A 19216-nucleotide genomic window follows, 5' to 3' on the forward strand; every position below is an offset into this window, starting at 1 on the left:
TACCTATATATTCTATATGATAGAAAATAGGAGAATAAGTTTTACAAGAAGAATCAGAAAAACTAATCACCATTTCTCACAAAAGAAAAACCTTTCTCTCTAGCCTATAATCAAGAGTCTCATGTGTTGAGAATACTTTTGATTCACAAATTTGATTGTTGTTCTCTATGTGTCCACCCACATCTTGAGGTGTAGATAATGTCTTGGAAGATCTTGGTGTGAGTACTGAAGCGAGGATAGGAATATCGAAATATATACAAAAAGATTCAAGGATTCTTGATAGGCTACAAGAGGTAAATCATTTCGTATTATTTTTACATATACTTATTTTTGTTGATTAACATGTTGCATATTAAAGGATATTCATATAAAGTTGTTTATATGTAATTTTGTTGTTGTATACAATACTACCATTACTGCAATTTTCGCAGCGCACTAGGAACAATTCCTAAGAATTAGTGTCCTCATCCTCGCATCCGTCAACTGCACCGTCGTCATCATCATCGTCATGATCCTCTTCTGGTAAGTCCACAGTAAAATAAGGAGCTATAGTGCCTGTCTACTTCAACAAAGCATTGATCAAGGTCTCCTGAAGCTGTTGACGACTCTCAAGTCTTTGATTATGCTTGAGTATTGCGTACACATGAGGTGGCACTTGCTCAGAAATTTGTGAAGATGAGGATGAAGGTCTTGCCCTCTTCCCACCAATTGCATTCAGCCTAGGCGATGCCCCAAAATCGTTCTTGTAGCGTGAGAAGGGGAAAAGGACATCAATGCAATGCCCATATGAGAACGATAATCCATATCTCAATAAAAATATGCAGATATTTCTGACATATATGCTAAGAGTAGTTAATTCATGGGGGAATTTACGTCTCTTAGCATATATATCAATAATATCAGCATATTTTTTATTGAAATATGGATTTTCATGACCAAATTGTTGGAAAAAATTATTCAGGATCTTGTTTATTTTCATGTAAATTGTATATTAAACATATTAATATAAGAAAACCTAGAACATGTTTCAAAAATTGAATTCACACAGATATATAGATAAGAACACTTACATTATTGTGCAACGGGATGATTGAGTCATTCCTTCTGTTTCTCTAACCCTTGTATCCTTTCTGTTGTAGGGAAATTCTCAACACATGAGATAGATACAATAAGAAGAAGATACGAGATTGAGGCTTAGAAAAACGACTTATGATGTAGAGAGAGTCTAAAACCCAAAAGCATCAAAACTAGATCTTTTTTTTTCATTTGTTTTCAAGTCTCACTTAACATTCCTTTTATAGGCTCAATTAGGTTACTTATTTAATTAAAAAATCAATAAATAATAGCCAATTATCATCCCTATGTCGAAATTCCCATGGGCCATAGGCCCCTGAAATTTCTCTTTTAATTATAAGCCCGTTGATCTTAAAATCAAGGCTCGTATTATTTTTAATAGATTAATTAATTAAATGATTATTTAAATCCTTTATCAAATTAATTATTTATAATTTGAACCTTCATTTAAACTTGTTTATTAATTTAGACACTAATTTATCTTAATTAATAAATCTTCCATAATTTCTCTTTTCTTCTTTAAATTACATAACTCTGTGAAACTATCCAAAATTGACCTGATCAACTTTGATAATTCTAATTGATAATAAAATAAATTAATTGAGACTATCTAGATGATTTTATCCAACGTACCATAGGAACCATGGGCCTACAAAATCATTCTCCAATAAGTTATCATAAATCTAACAAATAAATTTACTAACTTATTAATTCCTCATGACTCCACTAAAGACTCGGAATGGAACTCTTGAATTCATAGAATGCTCTATATGAAATATAGATATGTTATTAATTATCCATTGTTACAACCATAATTATCCCTCAATCCTCTATAGACGGTCTACAATGAGATGAGACTAAAATACCATTTTACCCCTCATTGTATTTTATCCTTAAAACACTTAGTTTCGTGTAATTGATATTTCAGTAAACTAATATTAATTACTGAAATGAGATCTCTATCATTTAGAACCTTGAACCAAACTAAAAGGAAACCATCATTTCACTTCTTTATCAGAAGCTATAGACATTCATATCTATGATTAACACTCCCACTCAATTATACAACTGAGTTCCCAAGATGTAAGTATGGGCTAGTCCGTAGGGTAAGCTGCTAACAATCAAGTCAAAGAACTCAAATAATACAATCAGTTAGAATACAAACCACTAAGAATTGAGATTGAATTGACATATGGTCAACTATATGATATGACTAGAATAGATTATAACGGTAAGTTAACTTATCTCATATATTGTCAATATCTGTCAAATCTGATGTAACAAATACATCCGATCTTATCTACTATGCTAATGTTCTGGAAAGAACATAACACTACAATGTATAAGTAGATCATATTGTAGATTGGCAAGTCAGTGTAAATCTTGTGCATTGACTAATCTTAGGACTAACTTATTTTTGAACATATAATCATATTAATATTCCACTGTCATTACATCATTGTAAATATGATTAGCTATATGCTCGAGATTTAATAGAAGTTTATATTAAACAAATAATCATGAAAATAAAACATGTGAGCAAATTGATTGACCATGTCAAAAAATTATTTTTATTCTTTTATAGATAAATGAGATTACAAAGAAATTGGGTTTTAATTAAGGCATAATACCCCAACAAACTCCCACTTGCACTAATTGTAACTAATGTCTTAATTCTACTAATCTCATTTCCTTGATATGCTTATCAAATGTAACTTCTGGCAGTGTCTTTGTAAACAAATCTACAAGATTGTCTACAGATGCAATCTTCATAACCTTCACATCTCCCTTGGCCACATATTCTAGAATTATGTGATACTTCCCTTCTATATGCTTACTCCTCTTATGACTACGAGGTTCTTTCGAGTTAGCTATCACTTCTGTGTTGTCACAAAATAACACAAGCGGTTTATCCATATTTGGAATAACACGAAGATCTGAATAGAACTTCTTTAGCCAGACTATTTCCTTAGCTGCTTCTGACGCAGCTATGTATTCAGCTTCCATGGTGGAATCTGAGATTGCAGACTCTTTATGCTTCTCCATATCACATCTCCACCCTCAAGAGTAAACACCATTCACGAAGTAGACTTCCTGTCATCGACATAAATATGAAAATCTGAATCAGTGTAGCCTACAGGGTTCAGAACACCACCCTTGTAGACTAACATATACTCACTAGTTCACCTTAAATACTTTAGGATATGCTTAACTGATATCCAATGTTCTGGTCCTGGGTTTGACTGATACCTGCTCACTACTCCCACTGCATAACAGATATCTGGTCTAGTACATAACATAGCATACATCAGACTTCCAACTATAGATGCGTGAAGAACTTTTCTCATTCCATCTTCCTCTTCAAAAGTATGGGGAGACTACTTCTTTGAAAGATGAATTCCATGGCGGGATGGTAGACGCCCTTTCTTGGAATTTGTCATTGAGAAACGGTCAAATACTTTATCAATGTAAGGTGCTTGAGATAGAGCTAAGAGTTTGTTCTTTATATCCCTAATGATCTGGATTCCTAGAACATAACTTGCATTACCCAAAGGCTTCATCTGGAATTGCGTGCTCAGCTAATTATTCACATCTGATAATTTCTTAACATTGTTTCTAATGAGTAAGATATCATCTACATAAAGAACCAAGAATACTACTATTTGATTTGCCTTCAGTTGATAAATGTTAGGAAAAATAGTATTTGACTCAATGGAAATGGTAAGAAAATTACAACTCTATGCAAAAATATTACAATAGACAAGGATTGATTAAATAAAGTGTTACAACTCTATAACTGAAAATACAAATAAAAGGAGAAGGAGATGTAAGATGATAGAAATAGAAAATACAACTCTATTACAAAAGATACAAATAAACTAGAAGTGTTTGAACAAATGAAATAACAAGATTACAACTCTTAAACAAAAATACAAGTAAATAGAACAAGAAGAAAAAGAAGAAAAACAATAGAATAAAAGAAAGGAACAAGACACAAAAGATAAACAATGCTCACTCACACTACCAAAGTGAAGAGTGTTGGGGATCACCAACTTGAACAAGGTTTGAAACCTTTGTCCAAAAGCTTGTTTCCCCCTAACTCAAGCACTAAGGGATCTCTCATAGATTATAGGAAATGCTTTCTAGAATTATCAAGCCTCAAGGTGTTTCTAGCCAAGTGCTCTAATGGATAGAAAAGTTGTGTCTTTCAAGTGAGCAATAGGCTCATATTTATAGAGTTTAGAGACGCCCTTTGAATTTCAAATTCCACCAACCCCCATGGCTGTTACCAATGATTAATTGGATTATTATGGAATTAAAAATGAGAATTGGGAGTTATTTGAGTTTTTTGAGCCGCTCAACAAGGATTGAAAAACTGAAAAATTGGTCAGAAATACAACTGTGGCCGCGGCCAGGGACATCAGCGGTCGCGGCCACTGCTCTCTGTCCCACAGGCCACAACCACCAACATTCTGTGGCCACGACCACTGACCAATTTCAGCACTTGAAAATGTGCTATTTTTCCAAACGGTTCCAAATGTGCCCGGGTTTTCCACAAACAAAACAATGACCTCTCACATCTTTGAATTATCCATGATCTTTCTTTGGACCTAAAGGGTTCCCACTACCCTTTTTGTTGTTGTTTCCTTTGGAATGCTTGTGTGAAACCGCATTGGCCTTGGAAGTCTCATCTTTAGACTCATTCACACCCTTGTCTCCTATTCTCGATTCTTCATCAATTCTAATGTATTTTTGGATCTCTTCCTAAGTGTAATCCTCATTCTTATGGAGGATTATTTTCCTATAGCTCCTCCAAGTTGGTGGTAATTTTTCCACTATTGCACCAACTTGAAAGGCCTCGGGAAGCTCAATCTTGAGAACTTTCAACTTGTTTACAATCACTTGTAACTCATGAATTTGAGGTAAAAGAGTTTTCCCATCAATGAAAGAAAATTCAAAATATTGAGAAATTAAGAACCTTCTTGTACCTTCTTCCTCGGCCTTATACTTACTGTCCAAGGCATCCCAAATCTCCTTCGCGAATTTGGTTTGGTATAGAGGTCATATAGCCTATCAGATAGGGCATTAAGGATATGACCCCTACAAAGAAGGTTGTCTTCTTCTCTCTTTCTTCTTTTCTCCACTTCCTTAGGAGTATCTTTGTCAGATGGCTTGGCTAGAGGTGCCAAGGATGACTCAAGGATGTAGGCTATCTTGAGTATTATCAAAAGGAATTTCACATTGTCTTGCCACCTAGTAAAATTGGATCCATCAAACCTATCCAACCTCACTAGGTCTTGGTTCATGATCTTGATGGTCTCCCCTTCAATTGAAAAAAAAAGGGATAAGCTTTTGATTGTTAGAGAATATATGTTATTACTCAATGGAAAAGTGGAAAAACCAAAATACAACTCTATGCAAAAAATACAATAGACAAGGTAATTGATTAAATAAATATTACAACTCAATTGCTCAAAATACAAGTAAATAGAATTAAGAGAAGGAAGAGAATTATAAGAAATAAAACCCTAAAACAAAAGATACCAATGAATATGTAAATAGAAATAGAAGTATAGGATTACAAACTCAATACACCAATAATACAAGAAGAACAACAGAATGAAAAGATCAATGAAAAAACAAACTCTCACACAACCAAAGTGTAGAGTAGTGGGGATCACCAACTTGAACAAGGTTAAAAACCTTTGTCCAAAAGTTTATTTCCCCCTATTCTCTAAGCACTAAGGGATCTCTCTAGGAAATAGCTCTCTGGAATTATCAAGCCTTTATGGTGATTATCCAGCGAAGTGCTTTGTGGATGGAAAATGGTGTGTCTTACAAGTGACCATTAGGCTCCTATTTATAGAGTTTGAGATACCCCTTTGAATTATAAATTCCACCAACCCCCATGGCTGTTACCAATGTTTAATTGGATGTTTATGGAATTAAAATGGAGATTTGGAAGTTATTTGGGATGTTAGAACCGTTCAATTTGGATAAAAATGAAAAATCATATAGGCTGCGAGCCTCACTAGTCGCGCCCAGGACTTTTTAGTGGTCGCGGCCAGGATTTTTCAGTGGTCGCGGCCACTGGCTTCTGTTCCCCAGGCCGCGGCCACTAAAAGTCAGTATCTAGCACACCTTATAGAATTGCTCCAGCAGAGTTGAAGGAACTGATGATTCAGTTGCAGGAGTTACTGGACTTAGGTTTCATCAGACCGAGTTTTTCGCCATGGGGTGCTCTAGTGTTGTTCGTCAAGAAGAAGGATGGATCCTTAAGGATGTATATTGACTACATAGAGTTGAACAAGTTGACCATTAAGAATAAGTACCCACTATTCAGGATCGATGCCTTGTTTGATCAGCTACAGGGGAAGACGGTGTTCTCCAAGATTGACCTTCGGTCCGGGTACCACAAGTTAAGGATTAGAGAGGAGGACATACCAAAGACCGCATTCCAGACGAGGTATAGACATTATGAATTCCTGTTCATGTCCTTTGGAATAACCAATGCCCCAACAACTTTTATGGACTTGATGAATAGGGTCTTCAGGGATTATTTGGAAAAGTTTGGGATCGTATTCATCGACGACATACTGGTATACTCTCACTCAGAGACAGAGCATGAGCAACATCTTCGTCTGGTACTACAGCGATTGAGATAGCATAGGCTATATGCGAAGTTCAGCAAGTGTGAGTTTTGGTTATCCTAAGTATCATTTATGGGCCATATTGTCAGCAAGGAGGGAATACTAGTGGACCCAAGCAAGATTGAGGTAGTGAGGGATTGGCCCAGGACGAGCAGTGTACCAGCTGTTAGGAGTTTCTTGGGATTAGCAAGGTACTACCGGCGCTTCGTTGAAGGATTCTCCATAATAGCTACACAAAAAGACCTTGTATGCCTAGACAGATATACATGAGAACAACTTCAAGAAGTTGAAGCGGCGACTGATCACCACTCCAATGTTGAGTCTGCTGTCAGACAATAGAAGTTTGTAGTCTACAGCGATGCTTCGAGGCAGGGTTTAAGTTGTGTATTGATGCAAGTTGGAAAGACGATAGCCTAAACATCAATACAACTGAAGGAGTATGAGTATAGGTATCCCACACATGATCTGGAATTGGTACCGGTGGTATTCGCACTGAAGGTTTGGAGGCATTATTTGTATGACGAGAAGTATGAAATATACATTGACCATAGGAGTTTGAAGTATTTCTTTACTCGGATGGATCTGAATATGCGCCAGAGGTGACTAGAATTGGTAAAGGATTATGACTACGGCATTCTATACCATCGTGGGAAGGCCAATGTGGTGGCCAACGCATTATGTTGGAAGGGTTTAAGGTAGTTATTTAGTTCGAGACATATATAAAAGAGGTTAGCTGAAGAGATGACTAGAGCAGGAATTGAATCAGTAGTTGGTCAGCTAGCCAATATTACACTTCAGTTTACACTCCTTGAGAGGATCAAGGAAGCACATAGGGAGGATCCCCAGTTGAGGAAGTACACATAGGATGTCTTAGTCGGAGTGGCTAAGGAATTTTCTTTTTCAGAGATGAGTTTACTGAGGTATAAGGTTTGGATTTGTGTTCCGATTGATTCTAATATCTGGCGAGAGATTTTAGATGAGTCTCATACCACTCCATATTCTTTACATCTGGGTACGATGAAGATGTACAAAGATTTGAGAACCATGTACTGGTGGCTGGGAATGAAGAGGGATGTGGTGGATTATGTGGCCAAGTGTTTGACTTGTCAGTAGGTAAAGGATGAACATTAAAGGCCAGCAGGGTTGTTGCAGCCTTTAGGGATTCCAGAGTGGCAGTGGGAGGATATGGGAGGATATAACAATGGACTTCGTGGTTGGACTACCGAAGACTATGGGACAGTATGATTCTGGGTGGGTGATTGTGGATAGCTACACCAAATCAGCCATCTTTTTTCCTGTCAACACAACTTATATAGTGGAGCAATATGTTGAATTGTATGTGAAGGAAATTATGCGACTACATGGGGCTCCAAGGTCGATAGTATCTGACAGGGACCACACCTTCATCTCCAAGTTTTGGGAGAACCTGCAGAAGACTATGGGTACGTAGTTGCAGTTTAGTACCACCTATCATCCTCAAACGGATGTACAGTCTGAGAGGACGGTTCAAATATTGGAGGATATGTTGCGAGCCTTCGTTCTGGATTTTGGGGGATCTTGGAGTAAGTATCTACCTATGATTGAGTTTTCATATAATAACAGTTATTAGGCGACTATCGAAGTGGCTCCGTATGAGATGTTGTATAGCAGAAAATGCAGATCACCCATCCATTGGGATGAGAAGGGTGAGAGAAAGTATTTAGGTCCTGAGGTTGTTCAGAGGACCAATGAGGCGATTGAGAGATTAGAGCTCAAATGCTCGCCTCCCAGAATTGACAGAAAATTTACTCAGACTTGAGAAGCATGAGGGTAGAGTTTCAAGATGGTGATCATGTATTTCTTAGAGTTTCTCCCTTGAGAGGGGTGAAACGATTTGGAGTGAGGGGCAAGTTGAGCCTTAGGTTTGTTGGCCCCTTCGAGATTCTAGAACGAGTTGGAGAGGTAGCCTATAGGTTGGCTATGCCTCCAGCCCTATCAGGGGTTCACAATGTATTTCATGTGTCCATGCTTCAGAAGTATGTATCACATCCTACGCACGTGCTAAGTTATGAGAACTTGGAGCTGGATCAAGATTTATCTTATGAGGAGAAGTCAGTTCAAATTCTAGACCGAAAAGATAAAGTCTTGCGGAACAATAATATTGCCTTGGTAAAAATGTTGTGGAGGAACAGCAAAGTGGAAGAGGAAACTTGGGAGCATGAGATTGATATGCGGGATCAGTATCCCGAATTATTTAGGTAAATTTTGGGGACAAAATTTCTGTAAGGAGGGGATAGTTGTAGCATCCTAAATTTTCTAATAAGGCTTAGTGTTTTGATTAGTGTGTCAGGAGGGCAATAATTGATTTAATTGTGTTAATATTTGGATTAGATGATTATGTGATTAGAACTGCTTGTTTAGGAGAATTAAACATGCATGTGGGCACAATTTGGTTAATAGGGGCATATTTGTAACTTTACGCCTTTTAGGGTATATATGCATATTGTGCTTGATACCACAAGATTGTGGTGATATATTTGTAATGTGCGATCCGAGATAGTCCTAGAGAGCGAAATAGCTAAATAGTCACAACGTGGTCGAGTACCCGGCTCGGGGAGCATAGGGGTATTTTGGGGATATAATATGTGTTCGGGATTATTGGATGATGGATAGTGATTAATGTCTGTTTAAGTATTTCGGGGATTAAATGGGAATTTATAGTGACACTTGAGCAATTAGCGGGATGTGGAAAATGACAGGATTGCCCTTGGTGGCACTAAAGGATTGATGATAGACTTGGGTGCATTTTGGACTTTTCAGCTAGGGATAAACTTGGACTTATCTTAGACTCTAGAACTAGTTAAAATGAAACAGAAGAAAAACAATAAAAACCTCAACTCAACTCTCTCTTGCTCTCCTTCTCGGATCTCTTTCCTTCTCTTGGAGACTTAGACCATTTTGGAAAATTGTGGTGGTGGAACTCAGAATTTGAAGCTGGAAACTTGGGGAAATGTATCGTCTCAGAATTTTACTTAGCTAGATAGTAGTATTAGCTTGAAGTATTTTAGTTTTCATGGATATTGATTCAAGCCGAGATTTAGTTGGAAACTCATAAAAATAGTTATGGATTTTATAAGTTTAGCCTATAGTTTAGACATATTAATTTTAACATAAATTTTGATTAATATAACTAGTCCTAGAAATATTATTTATTATAACCTAAGGTTTAGATAGAATAATTAATAGCGTGACACTTGTCACATGTATGTTTATTTAAGGATTTAAGGATTTTAGATGAATAAATTAATAAAAGATAGATCTAGAAGCTCTAGAACATTCTAGCAGTTGTTAGGATCACATTTTACTCATTCAAAGTTGTTTTAACAAACTAGAAGTGTACTGAAAATGTGCAAAAATGTGTTTAAAATATCAGCGTATGCTGATATATTTCAGCTATAGGAACCGATATGTCGCCTATGGGTGATACATAAAACACGTCGACTTTGCACGAACAAACTACGGAGGCTCGGGAATATGGGGGAGGCGATATATTGCCTATAGGTGGCGATATATCGGCACCACACACATATTTTGAAACTTTTTGGAATCGAATTAGAAATAGCCTCAACAACCTAGATTTGCTCCTGAACATTTTTGACTGAGTTCTAGGCATCTGTTGAACCGAAAATTCAAAATTTATTCAATTTATATTCATTTATTTATTCTTTTTAAAAGGGGTTAGTTTCACTCCTTGAACTCTATAAATAGGACCTTTCACTTAGCCGTTTCATTCATTATTCAAGCATTCTTCAGAGCCTCCAAGCTGCTAAGTTTATTCTCGAGAGAAAACACTAGGGTTTTGGGATTTAAAAGCTTTCCAATCCAAGCTTTTCTAAACACTTGGGAAGTAAGATAGAGTGACATTTCGGTATTGAGGTGTAGATCAAAGTCCTAGACTATCCAAGGTATTCTTATCCTCATATTTAGTTCATTATAGTTCTTTTATTTTCTTTCATTTTCTTTTAGATCCTAACTTGATTTTATGGCTTTTGGTTAGGTGTTTAAGTTTCTTGAAACTTAAGGTTTTCGGTAAGTTATCATTTTGATGGTTTAGATCTCCTTTTTCATCTCCATTTCTTTATAAACTTATGATTCTTACTGTTTGGTTTTAGGAGTTTTCCAATCCCGTTCTTGTCTCCAATATCCTGGTTTTGTAAGGAAAATAGGTTAGATTGTATGTGTTATGATATGTTATAGTGCTATGTTATATATGTATATGAATATGTTTTATGTTATAGTCACTTGGGTATTATAGTTGCTTAGATAGCAAATAAAATCCCAAGATTTTTATCATTATCATGGATTAGAGTTATGATTAAACCTACCTCGATTAGTAGACTGAGGATGTAACGCCCCAAACTCCAGGGACCGTTACGGTGTGCCTTGTAAACAGTGCTAAACTCGCTAATCGAGTCATTTGGCCAAAGTCGTGAACTAAGTATGATTAGCGATTTAGGGATTAAAACTTTGGTTAAGACGGAATGTTTCACTAGAACGTCTAATATATATATATATATTGGGATCCTGAAAATATAGTTTCAGAGTTTATTACAGAAAACATTTACAACAGGCCGTTCTAAGCGGCAAAAAAGGGTTTAACCCTAGTTCCACTTTAAACCTCGGCCGTGGCGGACGAGCAGTTGCATATGTACACTTCATCACCTAAGCTCTTCAACTCAAGGATGGTCCAGCTTCCTCTTGCCTTTACCTGCACCACGTAGCACCCGTGAGCCGAAGCCCAGCAAGAAAACACAATATAACATGATATAATATCAACAATAACCACAGTTGCCATTCGGAACCAACGGTCCATACAGATAGGTGACAATAGCCAAAAGTCACAATATTGAGCATCGCTCCCTCTAGCCATGTGACGATAGGGTCACCAGGGCTTAACCGATAAGTGAATCTTTCTTAAGTTTAATTAGGACAGGTGCAAGGTGATTAGTCACCAACATAACCTTCCTCACGACTCTAGAGTCGAAACTATGGACAACGTCCCTTAGCCATGTGACAAGCAGTTACCGGGGTCATATACCTTGGCTATAGTCATCTGGTCGTAGACCAGGCAAGCGCTTATAAGTTCTTCGACCCTAGGGTCGGTCTAGCATTAATGCCATAGAGCCATTCAATGCGTAATTCTCGACTTTAGAGTCGGTCCCTGACTAGTCAGTGTCATTCACAAGTAAGACATGCCACCAATCATATATCACATGTTCAATATCCATAAACAAGGTATTTAGCATGCTTACTAAACAGATACCAGTACAATTAGGACCATGCACAACCACAGAGGCTCAAGCTCTGAGCAATATCATACCCAGTATACAAAGCATGTCCTAATCACATGTTTCTCATGCATCATATGCAATATATCCAGAAATCCATCATGCACCAATAACAACCATGCATGTCACGTTTAATAGTCAACCAACATGCATCAAGAATTGCCATGCATGTCATGCATAATAATCAACCGACATGCATCAATAACAACCACACATGTCATACTCATTAATCAACTAACATGCATCATAATAGCCATGCATGTCACATATACACAGGGTGCAGTTTTCTTACCTCTGGTTCGAGTGAGAATTATTATATGAACGACCCCTGAGAACGATCAACCTTTAGAACCCTTGACGGTCACCTGGTCATAACCAAATTATAGAATTTATCAATAAAAATGGTAACCGAGGGTTCCCAAACCAAAACCCAGCCCCCGAGACCTCAAACACTACCCAACCGGGTACTAGGTTCAACCCCGAGGCCTATGGTTTGAATCCCCGAGCTAAAAACCACACTTTAGCAAAATTAGCCTTAAGGGTCGCGGCCCTCCCCTGCTGCGCCGTGGCGCGCCTTCAAACAGAAAGGCTCTCCCCTGCCAGACGCCAAGGGCCGCGGCGCTCCCCTGCTGCGCCGCGGCGCCCAGCCCAAACCAGCCAAGTCGGCCACACGCACCAGAATTTTTCCCCTGTGCCATTCCCTCTCAAACCAGTCCTTCAAACCACCATAAAACCTCTCCCTAACATACAATTAAACCCCTAGACAACACCCATAACCTCCCCTCATCAAAACCCAACCTTATAATCCATCAAAACCCCTTTGAATCCAAACTTCTAACAAGAATCAAAGGCTGAAAACCAAAACTTGAAAATAGAGCAACACCTGAAACCAAAGTCTAAAACTCACCTTGAAACCTGTTTTGAATCCCCTTTAATGGTTGAAACAAGTCCCCTAGCTGCCACCTTTGATTTCCTAGCTCAAAACCCCAAAGTGGCTCTCAAAATTTGGAAGAGATATGGAGGAGAGTTTTGTACGGGAGAGAGAGGAAGAGAGGATGAGGATGGCTCTGTTTTAACTCTGTTTTCTACAGCCTACTAAACCTCATGTATATCCAAGCCAAATGACCTAAATGCCCCTAGGTCATTTAAAGGCTTCTAAGCACTCCCAAGGGTAAAATCGTCCTTTACAACCTATACCGTTAATCATAATTAACGCTCTCCAATTCCCATTATTCCCATTATTCCCAATATTCTCAATCATCGATAAATCATATCCCATTACCCTTTAATTCCCGGTAATGCTCTAATCATTAAATTCACCCCGAGACTCACCCCGTTATGACCAGACCGAACACTTACATCCCATGACCGTCTCATGTCGATAAGCTCGAACCAATCCACCTTATAATGTGGCTATATTAATTAATCACAATCATGCACCCAAAATATACAATTACGCCCACAGTGGCCAAATTACCAAAATACCCTCACAATAATAAATTCTCCCATATGCATGCATTCACCATCATATAATAATATAATTCACGTAATTATGCATATAATCATCGAATACTATAATAAATCGATTATGGCCCTCCCAGCCTCCTAATCAAGGTCCTAAACCTTATTAGGAAATTTGGGGCATTACCAGTTTCCTAGTCGGCAACAAAGTCTGAAATCCCCTAGCATACAAATCACTAAGTCTACACATCTGATCTATCACTCTAGCAGAAACAAATGAATGAGTAGCCCCTGAATCAAACAATGCAGTAAAAGAAGAACCAGCATTAGAAATCGGACCTGTCACAACCAAGGGGCTAGCTTCAGCCTCAGTCTGAGTCAAGGTAAATACTCTGGTGGAAGCGAGACTATCGCTCTGTTTCAGCTCTTCCTTCTTGAGTTGCGAGAAATCCTTCCTCAAATGTTTAATGCTCCCACAAGAAAAGCAAGCCCTGATCCTGCACTCTCCCTGATGTCGTCGTCTACACCGAGGAGACATTGGGAAACTCCTCCAGTTGTCTCCCCCACCATGATGGCCACTGAAAGCACCATGCGCCCTCCTATCTGGACCGGGAGGAACAAAAGAATCTGGGGCCTTTCTCTTCTGCTTGCTGGGGCCACTACCCCGACCGGACCCATTAAAAGGAGGCACCATCCTCCGAGCATCGCGCCTCACAGCGCCCTCTCTCCATATCCGATCCTCAGCCCCGTCAGTTGTAAGGGCCTTGTCCACTACCTAGGCATAAGTGGTAGTCCCCGAATCAAAGGTTCTCTTAACATCACAGACGATCATGACATTCAATCCCCGCACAAACAGATCTCTTCGTGCCATATCTGTCAGCCCCAGATCCAACGCAAACTTCGCCAACCGATCAACCCTCAATGCATGCTCAGTTACTGTCATACAGTTTTAAGTTAGGTTGGTAAACGCATCAACCTTAGCAGCTCAGACTGCGACACTGTAATACTTCTCATTGAATATATTTTTTAACTCATATCATGTTATAACTACAATATTCCTTCTCTGAGACACCACATCCCACCAGATGCGGACGTCTTCTCTAAGCATGTAGTTGGTGCAAGCTACCATCTCATTCCATTCCACCCTCATGAAATCCAAGATGGAAGAAATCATGTTCATCCACTGCTCTGCCCGCAGTGGGTCTGGTCCACTCTCGAAGATGGGAGGATACTACTTCATGAACCTCTCATACAAAGGTTCCCACCTATTCTCCACTACAGGCTGGGCTAGCACTGGTGCCACAGCCTACTAAACCTACAACCTAATGCCCTGAGGAGGGGCCTATTGCCTCAACTGTCAAAGCTCTTCCTCTGTTTGGTGAAGTCTAGCTTCCATCTCGGCAAATAACTGTTGCCAATTCGATGGGGCAGGTTGAGGGTCCCAAGCCTTGTTGTCATCCTCGGCCCTATTGCCGTGGAGTCTGATGGATCGTTGAGGCATCACAATAATATGCCTGCAATCAATGACGCCGCTCATCAGGCATGATAACAACTTCCAAAACCAACACCTAATTCACATCAACCAACCACAATCAACAATCCACATAACACAGATAACATATAACAATCAAGGGGCCATGTCCTAATATCATGCATATATCAACTCATTCATCATGCTCTATTAAAATACTCATGCAAACAGGGCACTTTAGCACACATTTAAACGCATAATTAAATAATTACCAACCAACCGTAAGTCGAGCTTGTCACTGGTAGCGAGTGTACATGTTCGGTCGATCTCCAGGAACCATAAACCTTGGCTCGCTCTGATACCAATTTATAATACCTACTCCCTTAGAGTCGTTACTTAGTGAGTTAAAAGCATGCTATTAGCTCGCTAATCGAGGTTTTAGGATAAAAGTGTAACTAAACAGAAATAAAAGTTGTTTAAAGATGTCAGGTATAAAATTGTAAAGTGTTATACATTTAGGATCCCAAAATACAACTTTTTTAAAAAAATATTATACATCTCAAATTATACAACCAAAGTTGACCTAGGCGACAAAACAACCATTATAGAACTTTCCCCAAAATCATCCTGGTCGTGGCAGCAAGGTAGGTCGAACATGTACCCGTCGCTCCATGCTCTCCACACTCATGGTTGGTCTTCGTTTTTGGGATTTTGCAGGCACATTCTTGCCCAAATTTAATGTGTGCATGATTACACTCGGACTTATTCCCACCATATCATCATGTGACCAAGCGAAAATGTCCAGATTTTTTTGTAAGAAATCGACTAGCTCGTTCTTCCTTTTATCATCAAGATTCTTCCCAATCTTTACGACTCTTGAAGCTTCTTTGGGGTCGATGTTTACTTCCTCGAGCTCCTTTAGGGCTTGGATTTCTGACCTGTCTTCGCCTATCCTTGGGTCGATGTCATCACGTTGGGTGTCATCATTATCCTCTTTTTGTTGAGGTCTTTCCGTCCCGCAAGTAACCTATACTTTTTGGAACTCCTCACCTCCGTCATTTATGACCATAGTTTGCTGCCCGGGTTGTGATTTTCCCTTCATAGAAATGCTATAGCATTCCCTGGCAGCGAGTTGATCACCTCTGACAGTGCATATTCCCTTGGTTAAGGGGAATTTTATTGCTAGGTGGCGGATAGAGGTTATGGCTTAAAACGTCATTAACGCAGGTCGCCCCTTTTCCCAATGTCAAGTAACTTGGAAATAGTTCATGACTCTTTTCCCAATGTCACCACCAATCCGATCGTGCCGGTGGCTGTCAACCCTTCACCAGAAAACACATACAGACTCATTGAGGTCACCTTCAAATCAATTACAGATAACCCCATTTTTTCTAGGGTGGTCCTGAAAAGTAGATTCAGAGAACTTCCGTTATCTACTAGTGTTCTTCGAACCCTCCAGTTGGCAAGCTGAATGGTTATGACCAACAGATCATTATATGGAAATTGGACGTGGCTAGCATCCTCTTCTGTGAAAATGATTGGTTGCTTTTCCAATCGTTGTTGTTTTTATAACCACTGTTCCGGGATGAACTCCACCCCGTTATGGGACTTAAGTTCGTTAATGTACCTTTTCTAGGCCCCGCTGCTCGTGCCTGCCAAATGAGGTCCTCCCGAAATAGTGGTTATATCTCCCTCTACTATTGGAGGAGGGTCGACCTGATATGTTTGAGCTTCGTTCTCACTTACTGGAGCTTTGAGAACTGATTGAGGGTTTGATCCAGCGGGCTTATTAGGGACCAGTCAATTTCAGGCGTATTGGCCCAACGGTCCGGCTCTGATGAGAGTTTCAATCTCATCCTTCAAGTGTCGATAGTCATCAGTGTTATGACCGATGTCATTATGGAATCGGAAGAACTTTGAAAAATCTCTCTCCACCCTCTATTTCTTCAACGGTTCTGGCTTCTTCCATGGAAGGCGAGTAGAATTTGCAAGGAAGATGTGCTCCCTAGTGTTTGTTAGGTCGGTATAAGTAGTGTAAATAGGTTTGAACTTCTCCACAGATTTATTTTTCTTCATCTTGGTCTGGTCGCCCTTGCCATTTCCCTTCCTTTTGTTATTCTGGGCAACGGTTTGAGTCATAGCTACAATGTCCATTACCACTCCAAGGAGCTGGACAGGAGTCTGGCTCGTTCCCGCGACGAAAGCTCGGGCCTCCTCTAAGTTAATCCACTCTTGAGCTCGAGCCAAGAATTCATCCACGCTCTTAACTCCTTTTCTTTGGAGTTCCTGCCACATATCGCCGCTGACAAGGATTCCCCTCCTCATTGCCATTAGCTTAAAGCTGTCATCAGCATCCCTAGCTTGTGCAGCGACATTGGGAAATCTACTTAGATATACTTTCAATGTCTCACTAGGTTGTTGCTTGACATTGGCCAACAAATCAGTATCAACCTGAGCTACCTGTGAAGCTCGAAAGGCTATTTTAAAATCAGAAGAAAACTTCTTCCATAAGCTTATAGAATGCCTCTTGTACTACTTAAACCACTGCCTGGCTGGTCCAACCAGAGTTGTAGGGAATAAACTACACCTTAGATCGAGCCCAGCATTGTGAGCCATCATCATGATGTTAAACATTCCAAGGTGATCTGACGGATCTCCATTTCCATCAAATTTTGATAGGTGTGGCATTCTAAAGCCTACAAGATATGCGACCGCCACAATATTTGGAGCGAAAGGCTCGATCTCGTCTTCTGAGTCGCAATAGTCTTTTTCTTTTCTAGATAAAAGCATCTTCATTTTCTCTTCCATCAGAGCTAATCTCTCAAGGGTTTGGTCCCTAGTCCCTAGGTTACCTGGGGGCTGTTCAACAGCTCCTAGCCTATCGTATCTGTTTGATGGGTTATTGTCCCTCCAAGCTCGAGCTTGGTTTTGTGGGGCATTCCCGTTATCGTGTACTATGGATGTACCTCCTTCTGGTCGAGTATAGCTAATATCTTCATTCTGAGCTGGATTCCTTCTCTGCAAATTCAAACGATCGCGGAAATCGGGTTGTGGATCGTACCGAGGGCTCTGTGCTGAACTCAATTGATTTCTTAGGTCACCCTCGGACCTACAACTTCGATGAATTATGGTCCACTAACTCCCATTTTTGACGCTTACAACTCGCGGTTGGGGTCGAGGGTCTGGATTTTCGACACATGTCCGAGGGACGTAAGTATTGGGAGATGGAGGAGGATTCCTCCTACTGTCTCCATAAGCTGGAATGTCCTGTTGAGGACGAGGTTGTGTCTATGTCTTATAGGCGATGGGGGATGCCTTATTTTTGAGGCTATCCTCGTTCCATTAGGGCAGACTAAATTAGCTATCCTATGTTCTATTCCAATGTCTCTGGTTCTTTGTGCCTAGTGATTTGACAGTGGCGTAGGAGGATTGGTTGGAGCATTTTGCCTTTGTGAGCCTGTCCTAGACCCTCCTTATGGATTGTCACGACCATTCGTGGGGATTTTTGACAAAGGTACCGAACTCGGGGTTGCAGTCCTAACTGACCGACTGACTTGCTAATGACCCCTATGATGGGCGCTGGGTCGAGCATTTTAGTGACCTCACTCCGCAAGTACAGAACTTGGACTGGCGGTTTTGACTGATCGACTTGGTTTGGATCGATTATTGTTGTGGGACTTGTGAGACCTACTTTGCCTCTTTCCCACATTAACATTGGTTGCAAGAAGGGGTAACCGAGCCAAAACCTCCTCAATCTATTTGTTAGCCTTAGCGAGATGGCTTCTCAATTGCATTTTTTTCCAACCCAACGGCAGTTTGGATTTGGATTCGGAGGCAATGACGCTGAACCCCCAGTGTTATCTTGACCTGCCGGTTGTTTTCCTAGACGCTGCTGAATCTCAGAGCCATGTTCATTCGGAACAACAGTATGATGGGCCTCCTGCCCACTAGGCTGTTCTATCTCATTATCGTGCATTGAGCGAGTGAGCACCATGATGAGAATCGATTGGGATTTTGATGAAGCACTGATTTTCTCTTAATGAAAGCACCAAACTATTGATGCGGTTTTTCGCCAACAGTGTATTAAGAAATAACAAGGCAGATTAGTGCTTAATAGTGAACCATAACGAAAAATAATATGAATTATCTCAAGAACACATAACTTTTACGTGGTTCAGTGGTTAAAATGCACCTAATCCACGAGTCAATATTATTGTTGTTTCTCTGTCTAA

The sequence above is a fragment of the Humulus lupulus genome, chromosome 3, assembly GCF_963169125.1.
Source record: "Humulus lupulus chromosome 3, drHumLupu1.1, whole genome shotgun sequence".
In the NCBI taxonomy this organism is placed as follows: Eukaryota; Viridiplantae; Streptophyta; class Magnoliopsida; order Rosales; family Cannabaceae; genus Humulus; species Humulus lupulus.